Here is a 15,593-nt window from a genome sequence, read left to right as displayed (position 1 = left end):
TTCCCTGTGACATACCCCGAAGTGCTCGAAACATGACCATTATACAGTATACTCATCCATGTATACAACTCAGATCCCTCTTAAGACTTTTTTTGGAAAATGTCTTCAGATTTCCTTGAAGAAATAGCTCTTAAAACCCTAAAATGAGGACATCGCTCTTATGAGGCTCAAAACAACGATGGTTGCTTGTTGCACTGTGTTTAACCAGTGATGGCATTGCTCTGTTCCCTTGCATACCCACGATGATCCCAAAAAGGTAATTTTCCCAGAGGAGATGAGAAACTTCATGATCTAGAAGCTTCCAAAGTGGGAAGATGGAGGTTTTTTTTGCATAGATGAGGTTGAATCCTTCTAATTTTACCTCTTTGTCTTATCCCTATGAGCTACCTCCTTGATATGTGGGCCTAATCCTATCTTTGGAGAAGTCCTAACTCCCTCTCCCAGCATATAAATTCCTCTTCTCCCATTCCCAAATGGTTGGTCTAGGTCTATTTGCACCCTTATGCTAAGCTTGTGCCTAGAGGCCATTCATTAGAATTGGAGGAGTGCGTGGAGAGTTTCTTGGCTTGGACTTGGATTACCACTCAAGGAGAGCCTTTCAACATCAAGGCTTTGGTTGTAAGCTTCCCTTTATTTCCTAATAATATACAACTATTAGTTCATCTTCCCAAATATATATGTTCATCTATTTATTTAGCTTGACACTCCTTGATCAGTTAATTAGGTTGTTATTGGATTTGCTATTGGTTTTGACATGCTTGTTGTCTCTTAATCACTTGTGCAGGTACATAAACGCTGAGAGAAGCAGGAGCAAGTCCATGACTCAAGTGGTGACCCTCAACAAAGGAAATCAAAATAACATCAGAACGAGGTAGGTCATCTCTTTCGCTATACGTTTCAATTATAACCTAGGAAGATGTCTAGTTGATTGTCACTTCAGTTGCTAGACCCACTCATTGGGGTAGAGGGATCGTCTCTATCTGCAGAGAGTATTAACCTTGTCAATAAAATGGAGACTCCACTAGGGAGCCTATGACCCTTTCCTTCCCTTTCTTCACCTTGTCTTTTGACGAGTTTGATCAACCGTTCATTCTTAGACCTCATTGTTTGTCTGTAGTCAATGTCACTTTCTGGTAGATACCTAAAGGTTGTTAATCTGAGCTGTTCTTGAAGATTTTAAGTTTCTTTTTTGTTTTTCTCAACCATCATATTTTTTTACCCTGACAGTCGTGATGATATCGTGGGTTTGTTGATTATAGTAGCGATGATCACTACTTTCCTCTTGACAGGTGCGATGATTGCAGAAGATTAAGAAATTTAGGGTTTGTCTTCTTATTTTCAGTTCTGTTGACCTTCTCCTAGTGATTTACCTGTGTGATCTGTTGACTCTTTATTTTCTGATTACAATGACCTTTTAACTTGGTTTGAGCGTGCTTAAAGTTTGATTAGCCTTTTAGGGTTTTTAGGTCTTCTAGGTCAACCTTCGTCCACTTGTTGGTCTTCTCATAAGAGATTAGAGATCAATTACCTATGTTAAAGAGTCTTTGTGTGTTCAGACGTCCTTTGCAAATCGCTTTTGGTTCTTGTGTATTAAGTTGTTTTCATTAGTAGATGCTATGAAATTCACTTAAGTTCCGTTTGACAAACAATAGATTACAAATTGATTGTCTCGTTTGAATAAAAACGTAGTGTTTTCTTTGAGTTTTGTGTTTGGAAAAGTGAAAGTGAAAGTGTTTATCTTTTCATAGTTTTCGAAGCATTTTGAGTTGCATTCAAATCATTAATGTGAAAGAGATTTTCATATTTGTTGGCTTGCTTGCATTCTCTTTTACTTTTTCACTATATTACGTTAGTTGCATTTTGAAAAAGAGAAAAAATCATCATTATATCTTAAGGTAGTTTTGCTTTAAGGTTTGTTTTGGCATTGCATTTTGCTTATCATATGAAATATTAGATTTCATATTTTTCATTTAGCGTTTGGAGATTGTCATGGATGCACTTTTGCATTTGGTTTGATGCATGATTTGAGTGATCTTCTTCCCTACATAGATAACTTTCATCGAATTGAAGGATTTCATTTCATCATCTAGTTGCATTTTAGTAGCAGGTAACATCGTTAAGACCTTGAAATTGAAACATAATTCCAAGATCAACTTTAAAAATCTATCAACTAATCTAAGGAGCATTTGAAACATTAACGTTCATATTTAGTGGTCTAGGCTCGAGACGTGTTCTGGCATCTTTAAAAATTAGCAATTATCGCTCGCTTCAGCATTAGACATCGCTAGAAAGGACTTGTGCTCCACGTACCATCACATATATAAAGGGATACCCCCATAGGTTGCAAACCTTTATCCATAGGAAGCCGAGTCGGCCACGCTGTAAATGTGATACATCGAACACAACATTTAGGGAGATTGCCTGCATGTACGTCAAGTCCTTGGTAAATTTATTTGCTAAGGTGTATATTGTAGTTCATGGTTACTTGGTACTCCTTTTTGGTGGCCTTGGCGTAGGTGTAATGGACAATCGTTCAAATCCGAAAACGATTTCTACAAGTTTAGGTGGAATTTCTTCTTGGATTTCCTTTGAAGTATTAGTCATCTACCTCCAAACTTGACTATTTTGCTAAATTAGCAGAACTGCTTAATTTTAGCCGCAATGATAAGCGCTTTACAAGTCCTCTAAGCATCACACATTGCAAATCTCATTTGATCAAGGCCAAGGTTCATTCACTCATGAAATATTGCAATGCGAAACTAATAGGCGATCCTCCACCGATTGATCAAGGCACACTTGATCCGATGGTTAGCAATGATATATCGCATAGGGATCTTGCGCGACGTTTACCCGCCCTTACAGAGCCAATAAGGATTATAAATCCTTGATCTATAAATGTTCAGGTCTATTTTTGGAATTAAATCCCGATTACTTTATGACCCGATATCTGTTAGATATAAGAGGCCATCAAATCTACGGCTTGCGGGTCTTCAACTAGCACACGGATTAAAAAACATCTTAACCCCCGCAATTGACTGTGACCTAAGAGTTTGAAAATGAGATTGATGGCTAGGAGTGAGTGCAGGGCTTCAACCACGATCAAGAAATTTGTACACTTCAATCCCCGCAGTTGTTGATCTCCCAGATTGATGAGCCCCAATTTTGGTACAATTTGGGCTCATTTTGGCCTATTTTGCTTGCTCAAACCATTCATTTTTATTGTTTATGCATACACTTCTTAGTTTATTCATGTTGTTTGTAGGAGAAAGGATAGGCACTTTATCTACGTAGCTAATGCATTGTGATTCCAGGTTTTGGCATTAAAAGGGAGCAAAAGACAACGAAAAGGTGGCAAGGAGACAACGAGTTGGCATTGCTGACGTAAGGAGAGGTTGTCCACGGTCTTGGGGGACATTCCTCGGGATCCTCACCAAGAACTCCGAGCCCCACTCCATCCTCCCTCCGAGCTTAATACACGGCCAGCTGTTCTACAGGAACAGCAGTTCAAAACTGCTCTACAAGAAACAGCATTTATGATCATCCTACAGGATCAGCAGTTAAACTATAGATTGAACAGCCGAGCTCCTAGAATCATGGATACTTGTTGGAGCATCGTTTTGTATAAGTATAGAGGCCTTAGCCTTGGTTAGGTTGTTGAAACTCTCGTGTTACTATTGTAATTTTGGAGCACAGCTCAAGTTTCGTTCTCTTTTGTAAGCCAATTTGGCATGATATCAGATTATGAATAAAGAAGACAGTTTGTGATCTAGTTCTGAGTTTCTTAAGGAGACTATAGCTCTCAGGTTAGGGCCCAACCTGAGAGCCATAGATCCCCTCTGTTGTAGTGTTGTTCCCATTTCATTTCCAGGACTTTGAGCTTTTCATTTGTACATGCAATTCGAATTACAGGTTGTTGAGTTGGTCTTTTTCATGAGTAGATAGGATTTGCTTATGGTGAGTTTGTTTACAGTCGTTTAGTGTAGCAGAGGATAGATAGAGTCCATTGGAGCTCCAACAAAAAGGTTGTTAGGACTCACTGCCATCTTTCTTGAAGATTGGGGTGCAGCCCATAGCTAGCCACCAAAAACACGCATTTCTTCACTTGATGATTGCTGCAATACAGTCACTGTTACGTTAGATGCTTCCTTGTCATCCACTCATGCACTGCACTCCTTTACCACAGCTTCATGCATATTCTCCTTCGGGTTTTTGATTGTTGATCATTGAATTATGAGCACAGGTAGTTAGGTTGATGCACTTTCGGTTTGATAACAGTCATAAGCATTTGTTACATTTACACTTCTCCCTCTCGGCCCATTACCTTCTCCTCCACCTTGATCACACATGCACACACATCTTCTCGACCTTCACTCCGCTCTGCTATCTCTCCAAAGACTTTCACTCCTCGCATAGCTCCATTCTCTAGCCCTCGTTGTTGACCTAGTCCTCCATCTTCCAACCTACTCCCTTCATTCACTCCCTATCCCATTCCTTCACTTCTACATCCATCACCAGCCTCATCCCCACCTTGCACATCTCCCCCTACCATTCCATTACTCCTCCATCACTCCAACCACTCACGGTAGGTCATCTTGTAGCCATTTGTAGACATCTTGTAGAAAACAGAGTATCCTGTAGGATCCTCCACAGCCATCCTGTAGGAGGCCACTCTCTCGGTTGCTGAGCATCTGAATGCGAGGAACCTCTGTGGATGGATGCTAAGGATCCTTAGGGACCTCCCCTAGCCTTCCCAACCTGTCCCACGCTTTCCTTCCTTCTCCATCCCATCTGCACAACCAAACCCTAATTAGCACACAATCACAATCATTCCACACATTTAAAGGGAAAATACAAAAACATGTCTTTCATGATGCAAACAGCTTAGATCCATGCATTTCCACTTATTAGAGGTAACAACAGCATTGGTAGAAGTTTCCTTCACATTCCTTGCAGTATAGAGGTTTGACTAGTTAAATTAGGGTTTCCTAGGTTTACATGCTTTGATTTGCTTTCAGATCATTTTCGCCAAGTAGAGTAGTTTTCTCTGAGTTAGCTTTCATCCATCATTGATAAAGCTTCTTCTGTGAGCCTATAGAAGTTGGCTTGAGCCCTAGCGGACTTGTGCCAGCTGACCAAGTGACAGCTGCGACAAGAGCTAGTACTTGTGCATACAGCACCGTCGCTTCCAAGTTTGTACGAACTACTGGGTTGATAAAATGAGAGACAGGAAGCCCCAAGAGTTGTAGCATTATTGCTACAATACTGAAGGTGTTGCTCATCCTCTGAGCAACCAATCTCTCCCCTTGTCTTTGTTGGCCCTGATGGCCTCCTTGGCTAACATCTCGGTTGATTTCTCCTTGGGGAAGCGGCAGAGTATTGGTGATTGTTGCTATTCTTCTATTTTCTACTACAACCTTCTTCTAAGTAGTTTATTTCATTTCCATTATGAAATTTCATTTATGCAAAAGTAGATTAGCCTTTCTTGCTTTCCTAGATTAGCATTTCCTGCTTTCATAGATTAGCATTTCCTGCTTTCATAGATTAGTATTTCCTGCTTTCCTAGAATAGCCTTTCAATTCCGCATTTCAATTCTGCAAGCGTAGATTAGCATTTCAATTCCGCAAGCGTAGACTAGCATTTCATTCTTGCAATTTCATTTGAGCAAAATAGATTAGTCCTTTCAATTTCGCAAGATAGTTAGTTGCAGTTCAATCTATTTCATGCTTTGTAGGAGTAGAGATAAGTTAGAAAAATGATTGCACAACACCCCCACTGCTTCACACAGCCAACGTTCTTCTTCGATGGCTGTGATGAAAGGACCCCTGGGTGGACATCAAGACATATCTGAAGAACCTCTAGGGGAGAAGAAGAAGAAAACATTCCTCTGAAGCAAATGGCTACAAGTAGAGGTGTTGGGAGCAACATCTTGTCCAAAGATGAATTTGCAAATCAGATCGAAGATTTCAAGAGTGACATGAGGCAGTTTCTTGCCATGCAACTGGATACCTTGCGGATCCAAAAGAAGCAAGAAGAAGCCAAGAGGGCTTTGGTCATTTTTTGTCCTAGGTGCCTTAAAAAGCATCCTAGGAACGAATGTCCAATGCACTCCATAGAAGTGTGTTTTGTATGTGAAGAATACCATCCTACAGATCAGTGCCCTTCCTTGCCCAGAATCAAAGCTGCATATCAAAGAGCCAAGGGAGCCACTGAATCACTCTATTATATGAACCAAAGGAGGCCACATGGACCTAGATCTTACCAGCAGGAGATGCAAGGGATACCCGAGACCTATTATGACCCTTATCAAGCCACTTTCATGCCTTCTTGGGATCCCCCTGCTCATCCTTTCTGGTCTACACCTCCTCCTTGGTCATATTCTCCTTGCTCCTTCACAGATCCATATTATGCCCAACCAGCTGCTCATTCATTTCACTCTTATGCTCAGCCGCAGCCTCAGTGGAATGCACCTTATCAGGAGTGGAGGCCCCAGTACAACTCTCATCCTGCTCATTTTCCTCCACCACCTGCTCATCCACAACCATCGCCTCCTCCTCCACCAAGGCAACCCCAAATGCCTACCCAACCACACTGCCATCCATCTCCATCTCAATTTAAAACCTCCACTCACTTGCCCGTACCACCATTTCCAAAACCACACAATGGAGGAGCTCAACCCCATTGCAAATCTGAGGCACAACATATCCAAACAACTCCTCTTGAGCCCAATGATCTTCACCGAAGCTCAGGAAAAGCATTGCAGAAGAGAGATCATCTTGAAAGCATTGAAGGATCACCTCTACCAAAAGAAGATTCAAAAGAGGAGATCAAAGAACCATGGGCTGCACTTGATCAAGAGAAGAGATCAGAATCAGAGATCAAGAAAGCTTCCTCATGGTTACCATCAAACCCTCCATGTAGTCAAGAGAAAGATCAGCAAAAAGAGGAAGAAGAGAAAGTCATGTTAGAAGGTGACATGAAACATGATTCAGATCAGAAAAAGGACCCAGGATATCAAAGCTATATTGAGACTTGGTTCCAGACAGTCACTAAGTTGCAGCAGTACTCTCTTCCTCAGCTATGTTTGATCCCTTCAAGATCAAATCATTTGGTCCCTGAGATATGGATACCTATCCAAGCATGCATTTCGAGCCTTCACATCGTTTTTTCTCTAATCTCGATGTGCACATGGCTCCATTGGAAGTATTCTTATACTTGAAAATGATTTTGTTTTTTCAAGTAGGGTAGGGTAGGAAAAAAAAAGAAAAAAAAGGAAAAAAAGGAAAAAAGAAAAAAGAAAAAAAATGAAAAAAGAGGAAAATAGAAATCTAAGGTGAAAACCTCCTTGGAGGCGCCTCAGATTGGCTCATTGATTGAAAACCTCCATGAGGCGGTCAATGGGTTGGAAAGAAAAGAAAATAAAAGAGAAAAAGATCTTTGGGTGAAAACCTCCCTTGGAGGCGCCCAAGGCAGGCAATTAGGGTGAAAACCTCCATGAGGCGCCCTAGTTGTTTTTCAAAAAAAAGAGAAAAAGAAAAAGAAAAATAAAGATAATCTCCATTTCATATTGCAGCAATGACATTGCAGGTTAAAGGAGGACGTTTCATGATAGGAGGAGCACTCAAATCAAAGACAAAGGAGTTTTTGTGCCTTCTACAGGAAGTTTCGTATCTTCTACAGGAAGCTTACAAAAAAGCCAAATTTATCTCCAAAGAGGACCTGAAGGCTTGGAATATGTCCATGAGGCCTACACTCATCTATGTTTCCACTCCTCACCCCTTTTCCATCATTCTTTTCATGTCATTATGCTTCTTTACTCCAAACTGTGTTTTCTACAGGATGCTCTATATTTCTACAGGAAACATCCTGTAGAACCTTTGGACGAGCCAAATTCAATCTCAAAAATAAATCTAATGGTGGGAATCTGTTGATTATGCCTACAAGCACTGGTGTGTCCATCCCTTGCCTTTCTCCATCATTCGTCCACCTCCTTGTGCCTCTCATTGTGCTTCTACAGGATCTTCCTGTAGAAATTGTGGGAAACTAGGCATACATTTCGAAAAGTGGTTTTGCAAGCGTGGTAGCTTCCTCAAAGGTTCAAGAGTCCTCCTGCCGTCTTCCAACTCATCTTCCATCATCTCCATACCTGCATCACAGCAAAAATTCATTTTTTCATACCATGCAACCACATGCAAAATGCCTTGAAGCCAAAAACACATAGAGCAGAATTTGTTTTCGCCATAACTTGAGAACCATGCATCCATTTGACAAACCATTTTATGGGGGATTGTACAAGGTCGATGACAACATGCCTGAGCAGTTTCATGCAATTCCGGTGCACGGTTTCCAAGGAATCAGCCTCCATCACCATCAGCCATTTTTGCATTTTCTCCATAACCGTGCATCCGTTTCAAAACCTGTTTCATGGGGAGATGCACATGGATGATAGTAGCCTACCCAAGCAGTTTCAGCCGATTCCGATGCACGGTTTCCGAGAAATCGAGCTCTGAAATCTTCAGCCATTTTCCGATTTTCTCGAAATCCGTGCATCCATTGATCACAAATTTGCTATGGGAGATGCATCATGATGGTAGGAACATGCCCACCGAGTTGCAAAAGAAGATTCAAAAGAGGAGATCAAAGAACCATGGGCTACACTTGATGAAGAGAAGAGATCTAAATCAGAGACCGAGAGAGTTCCCTCATGGTTATTATCAAATCCTCCATGTACTCAAGAGAAAGATCAACAAAAGGAGGAAGATGAGAAAGTCATGATAGAAAGTGACATGAAGAATGATCCAGAGCAGCAAAAGAACCAAGGATATCAAAGCTATATTGAGATATGGTTTCAGAAGGTCACTAAGTTGCAGCAGTACTCCCTTCCTCATCTATGTTTGATCCATTCAAAGTCAGATCATCTTGTCTCTGAAATCTGGATCGTTGTCAAAGCATGCATTTCGAGCCTTCACATCGTTTTTTCTCTAATCTCGATGTGCACATGGCTCCATTGGAAGTATTCTTATACTTGAAAATGATTTTGTTTTTCAAGTAGGGTAGGGTAGAAAAAAGAGAAAAAAAAAAAAAAAACAAAAAGAAAAAAAAAGAAAAAGAAAAAAAGAGAAAAATAAAGATCCTTGGGTGAAAACCTCTCTGAGGCGCCCAAGGCAGGCAGTAGGGGTGAAAACCTCATTGAGGCGCTCCTATTGTCTTTCGAAAAAGAAAAGAGAGAAAAATAAAGATCCTTGGGTGAAAACCTCTCTGAGGCGCCCAAGGCAGGCAGTAGGGGTGAAAACCTCATTGAGGCGCTCCTATTGTCTTTCTAAAAAAAAAAAAAAAAAAAAAGAAAGAAAAAAGGAAAAAGCAATCAGCACCATAAAAGGTTTGCATGCAGATGTTCTATGGAGGAGAAGAAGCCTCTCCACTCCAAGCCAGGGGCCTTCATCATGCTAGCAAAGGATGTCATCAGCACCTCCTCCAAGAACAACAATGTTTTTTAAGGTATGTGCAATTATTATCATGTTTTGGATCTTCTACAGGAGGATACAGTTTTTCTACAGGAACAGACAGTCTTCCTACAGGAAGACGCGGATCTTCTACAGGAGAGTGCCAATTTTCTACAGGAAGCTCTGTGTTCTACAGGAAACTTCCTGTAGAAGGTTACGATGGCCGAAATGTGTTTCAAATGAAGATCTAGCGACTGAGGAGTGGATTGAATGCATGCATGCCAATGATGGCACCCCTGAACATTGCCATTATCGTCCTCCACCATCCTCGTCGCCATGCAACCAAGATCCCTGCAGCAGCACAACAAAGTAATCAGTTCTCGTGAGAAAGCATCTGTCAAAGAAAAACTAGGCACCGAGAACCATACTACATCCACGTTGATACATCAGAAGCGCTGGGATCGTGATCGAGAAGCCAGAACCGCCAGCATGCAGCATACACCCGAGGACAAAGAACGGTGACAAGACCCCTCGCGGGGATCCTGTAACAGTTCAACCTGCTCAAGTGAAGACCGTTCACAGCACCGCCATCTGAGATCAAACACGGGCGCATGAACGCAGAACCATTCACTCCATCGCCAGCATCCTGTAACCACGAGCCTACAGGAATGTGCAGCCACATGCGGCAGGTAGATCCATCGCTCAAAAAATTGGAAATCATGTGCAGCCGCGCACAGGTAAGTGTTCTAATCCTTCTCTCCATCAAACTGCATGATTATTACTTCGATTTGTTTTGCATGGCATAAAGGTGAATGGTTGAGCGGCCTAAAGGCCAGTGATTGGCCACGTCGGTTAGTAAAGGGATAGTCAGAGGACGAGGTGGCAGCCACGACGAAAGAAACACGCAGCAAGCACGTGAAGATCAGTCCCGTCAACCGAGAAGTGAAGTTTAACCGAAAAGGGCGGCGGCAGATCTGTGGGAATGAATGCGGCAACAAACGAATGTGCAGGCGGATGATGGGTGACGTCACCCAACGGTCCGGCGGGGACAGCTCACCCCCGCGCCGATTCAAAATCTAATCGGCTCGATTAAGCGTGTATCTCCATCAACCTCACTTCAAAACTCGAGTCGATCCTCTGCTTACCTCTGCATGTTGATACGCCGAGCTCTCGGCTACCTGAACGCTGGTAAAGCACCTCTCGACCGCCAGCCAACTAAAGCTCTTCCCGAAGCCTGCGCACTGCTCCTACAGGAACAGTTTCTACAGGAACGCCGTCCTACAGGAAGAAGTTTCTACAGGAACGCGGCTCTACAGGAAGGTGAAGTCTTCACGTAAAAAAAGGTGGCAGAAAAGAGGTAACCCTGCAACTCCTTCCGCAATTGTTTTCCAAAGGTGGCAAAGTCATTTTTTCACCAGCTGGTCATAAAAAAATTGGATTGCCGTGCCTATACTATCGCTCCTACAGGATAGCTGTATAATCAACTGTGGTCTGAAAATTCATTGCATGTTCTGTCTTTAAGACCGAATTTCCTGTGTATCCACCACCTCTGGTATAAACCACTGTGTTCATCATGCCTGGTGGGTTTATCAGGCGAGAGCCCACTAATTCAAATGCATTAAGGAGAAACCCGGCAGTGGTTGAGCTCTTCACTAGAGCGCAATGGATGCCTTTCTGTGATAAACTACAGGGCTATGATGATGAAGTAGCTGAGGAATTTTTGCAGGCTCTGCAGCCTAAATCACAGACATTGGCCACGGTAACCTTAAGAGGTCTCAGCCTCGAACTCACCCCAGAGCATATCATTCGGATTACAGAGCTGCCCATGGGTCTGCCGTGGGACAAAGAAGAGCGGAAGATGAGCCAGCAAGCAAAGAAGGAGTTCTTCCCACCGGAAGAGTCATTCACCGAAGACAAAAATGGAGTCAAAAGGGCAAGCCTGTTGCCGCCATGGAACGAAGTCAGTTTACAAATTATGAAATATATCACCTGTGAGGGTCGATATAGCATTGTATATGCGTATCACTTCAGGCTGCTTAACGAACTAAGACACCAGATTGACCTCCCTGCAGCACAGAGGTTGAGCATTCCTTACTTTCTACTATAGTCCTTAATGGAGTGTTCCACCAAGCTCAAGGACGGAATTCCGGACCAGATAGCCCACCATGGGCTAGTCAAGCTCCTCGTGGAGGATGCTCTCCGCTCATATAAAGTCCCCCTCGCTTGGGAATCATTTAGGAACTTATCCAGAACGGGGAACATAAAAATGTTGCTTGAAGAAGCGGAATCCTCTAACGGAGAAGAAGAAGAGCCAGCAGCCGGGAGTAAGAAAGGAAAAAGCCAAAAAGTTCCGGCTCCAGCACAGAAAAAGGAACGAAAGAAGAAGGAAGAGGGAAAAGATGACAAAGTCAAAGAGGACACCCCCATCCTATCAGCAAGGGAACAGAGGTTGAAAAGCAGGACAGTCAAAGCTGAGGTGGCCCCTGCCAGCCCAAGCACCTTGTCAGCTTCTGCAGTCAAAGCCAAACGCAAAAGCCACGAAACAAGGCAAGAGAAGGTGGTGAGAGTTGCATCTGCAGGAACGCAATCACAGGCTTCTACAGGAAGCCCGAAAACGCAAACTCAGGCCTCTACAGGAAACCCGAAAACAAAGACAAAGGTTTCTACAGGAAGCCCGAAGATCAGTAAGGAGCAGGCTTCTACAGGAAGCCCAAGAGCAACGACCAAGGCTTCTACAGGAAGCCCGAAAATTGTTGGAAAACAGGCTTCTACAGGAGGCCCAAAGACGGAGACAAAGGCTTCTACAGGAAGCCCGACAGTACAACCACAGGCTTCTACAGGAAGCCCGAAGACAGAGACAGGGGCTCCTACAAGAATCACAAGGCTGGAAAGAGGGGTTTCTACAAGAGGCCCGAAGGTCATTGCGAAACAGCCTCCTGTAGAGAGCCCGAAGACAAAGAAAGAATCTTCTACAGGAGGCCCGGAAGCGGGCAAAGCAGGGTCTTCCACAGGAAGCCTGAAATCAAAAAAGGAGGGACCCTCTACAAGGAGCTCCGAGGGAGCAAAACACAAGAAAGAGAAGGCTGACATCCTCGATAAGGAGGCAGCAGCGGCACTGGCTGCCCTCAGCACACCTCCAAAACCGAAAGAGAAAAGGGAGAGGGAGACCCCTCTGCCACCTGAAGCCAGGAGAAGCAAGAGGATGTCCCCGAGCAAGCCACAGCCTTCACCCAGCGGCCATACCACTTCAGGGGACGTACCTACTTCACCCAGTGCAAGAACCCCCTCTAAACCATCAGCTACCCCCGAAAAGGGGAGCCCAAAAATAAATTCCTGGACACGAAAGATAGGCCAGTCGCCTTCTGAAGCCCGACTCAAAGAAATAGAAAAAGGGAAGGAAGCATCACCCTCATCACCATCAGGGGCAGAAAAGGCAGGGCCATCAAAAGCAGAAAAGAAACAGCCTGTTCCGGTCCCGAGTCCTCGGCCAAGGACGAAGAGCAGGGGCAAGGTTGCTCAAGGATGAGCAAATGGTTTAGCTGGGGGGTGATGATGAGCCCCAATTTTGGTACAATTTGGGCTCATTTTGGCCTATTTTGCTTGCTCAAACCATTCATTTTTATTGTTTATGCATACACTTCTTAGTATTCATGTTGTTTGTAGGAGAAAGGATAGGCACTTTATCTACGTAGCTAATGCATTGTGATTCCAGGTTTTGGCATTAAAAGGGAGCAAAAGACAACGAAAAGGTGGCAAGGAGACAACGAGTTGGAATTGCTGACGTAAGGAGAGGTTGTCCACGGTCTTGGGGGACATTCCTCGGGATCCTCACCAAGAACTCCGAGCCCCACTCCATCCTCCCTCCGAGCTTAATACACGGCCAGCTGTTCTACAGGAACAGCAGTTCAAAACTGCTCTACAGGAAACAGCATTTATGATCATCCTACAGGATCAGCAGTTAAACTATAGATTGAACAGCCGAGCTCCTAGAATCATGGATACTTGTTGGAGCATCGTTTTGTATAAGTATAGAGGCCTTAGCCTTGGTTAGGTTGTTGAAACTCTCGTGTTACTATTGTAATTTTGGAGCACAACTCAAGTTTCGTTCTCTTTTGTAAGCCAATTTGGCATGATATCAGATTATGAATAAAGAAGACAGTTTGTGATCTAGTTCTGAGTTTCTTAAGGAGACTATAGCTCTCAGGTTAGGGCCCAACCTGAGAGCCATAGATCCCCTCTGCTGTAGTGTTGTTCCCATTTCATTTCCAGCACTTTGAGCTTTTCATTTGTACATGCAATTCGAATTACAGGTTGTTGAGTTGGTCTTTTTCATGAGTAGATAGGATTTGCTTATGGTGAGTTTGTTTACAGTCGTTTAGTGTAGCAGAGGATAGATAGAGTCCATTGGAGCTCCAACAAAAAGGCTGTTAGGACTCACTGCCATCTTTCTTGAAGATTGGGGTGCAGCCCATAGCTAGCCACCAAAAACACGCATTTCTTCACTTGATGATTGCTGCAATACAGTCACTGTTACGTTAGATGCTTCCTTGTCATCCACTCATGCACTGCACTCCTTTACCACAGCTTCATGCATATTCTCCTTCGCGTTTTTGATTGTTGATCATTGAATTATGAGCACAGGTAGTTAGGTTGATGCACTTTCGGTTTGATAACAGTCATAAGCATTTGTTACATTTACACTTCTCCCTCTCGGCCCATTACCTTCTCCTCCACCTTGATCACACATGCACACACATCTTCTCGACCTTCACTCCGCTCTGCTATCTCTCCAAAGACTTTCACTCCTCGCATAGCTCCATTCTCTAGCCCTCGTTGTTGACCTAGTCCTCCATCTTCCAACCTACTCCCTTCATTCACTCCCTATCCCATTCCTTCACTTCTACACCCATCACCAGCCTCATCCCCACCTTGCACATCTCCCCCTACCATTCCATTACTCCTCCATCACTCCAACCACTCACGGTAGGTCATCCTGTAGCCATTTGTAGACATCCTGTAGAAAACAGAGTATCCTGTAGGATCCTCCACAGCCATCCTGTAGGAGGCCACTCTCTCAGTTGCTGAGCATCTGAATGCGAGGAACCTCTGTGGATGGATGCTAAGGATCCTTAGGGACCTCCCCTAGCCTTCCCAACCTGTCCCACGCTTTCCTTCCTTCTCCATCCCATCTGCACAACCAAACCCTAATTAGCACACAATCACAATCATTCCACACACTTAAAGGAAAAATACAAAAACATAACTTTCATGATGCAAGTAGTTTAGATCCATGCATTTTCATTTATTAGAGGTAGTGACAGCATTGGTAGAAGTTGCATTTACATTCCTTGCATTGTAGAGGTCAGACTAGTTAAATTAGGGTTTCCTAGGTTTACATGCTTCGATTTGCCTTCAATTCATTTTTGTCAAGTAAAGTAGCTTTCCTTTGAGATTAGCTTTCGTCCATCAATTAGCAAGCTTCTTCTGAGAGCCTATAGAAGTTGGCTTGAGCCCTAGCGGACTTGTGCCAGCTGACCAAGTGACAGCTGCGACAAGAGCTAGTACTTGTGCATATAGCACTGCCGCTTCCAAGTTTGTACGAACTACCGGGTTGATAAAAAGATGGTGAGCTCCAGTATTGTAGCAATAATGCTACAACTCCTGGGGCTTCCTGTCTCTCATTTTATCAACCCGGTAGTTTGTACAAACTTGGAAGCGACGGTGCTGTATGCACAAGTACTAGCTCTTGTCGCAGCTGTCACTTGGTCAGCTGGCACAAGTCCGCTAGGGCTCAAGCCAACTTCTATAGGCTCACAGAAGAAGCTTTATCAATGATGGACGAAAGCTAACTCAGAGAAAACTACTCTACTTGGCGAAAATGATCTGAAAGCAAATCAAAGCATGTAAACCTAGGAAACCCTAATTTAACTAGTCTAACCTCTATACTGCAAGGAATGTGAAGGAAACTTCTACCAATGCTGCTGTTACCTCTAATAAGTGGAAATGCATGGATCTAAGCTGTTTGCATCATGAAAGACATGATTTTGTATTTTCCCTTTAAATGTGTGGAATGATTGTGATTGTGTGCTAATTAGGGTTTGGTTGTGCAGATGGGATGGAGAAGGAAGGAAAGCGTGGGACAGGTTGGGAAGG

The sequence above is a fragment of the Pinus tabuliformis genome, chromosome 8, assembly GCF_031772625.1.
Source record: "Pinus tabuliformis cultivar Carrire ecotype Pingquan chromosome 8, CPIR1, whole genome shotgun sequence".
Classification (NCBI taxonomy): Eukaryota; Viridiplantae; Streptophyta; class Pinopsida; order Pinales; family Pinaceae; genus Pinus; species Pinus tabuliformis.
This window is presented reverse-complemented; position numbering follows the sequence as displayed.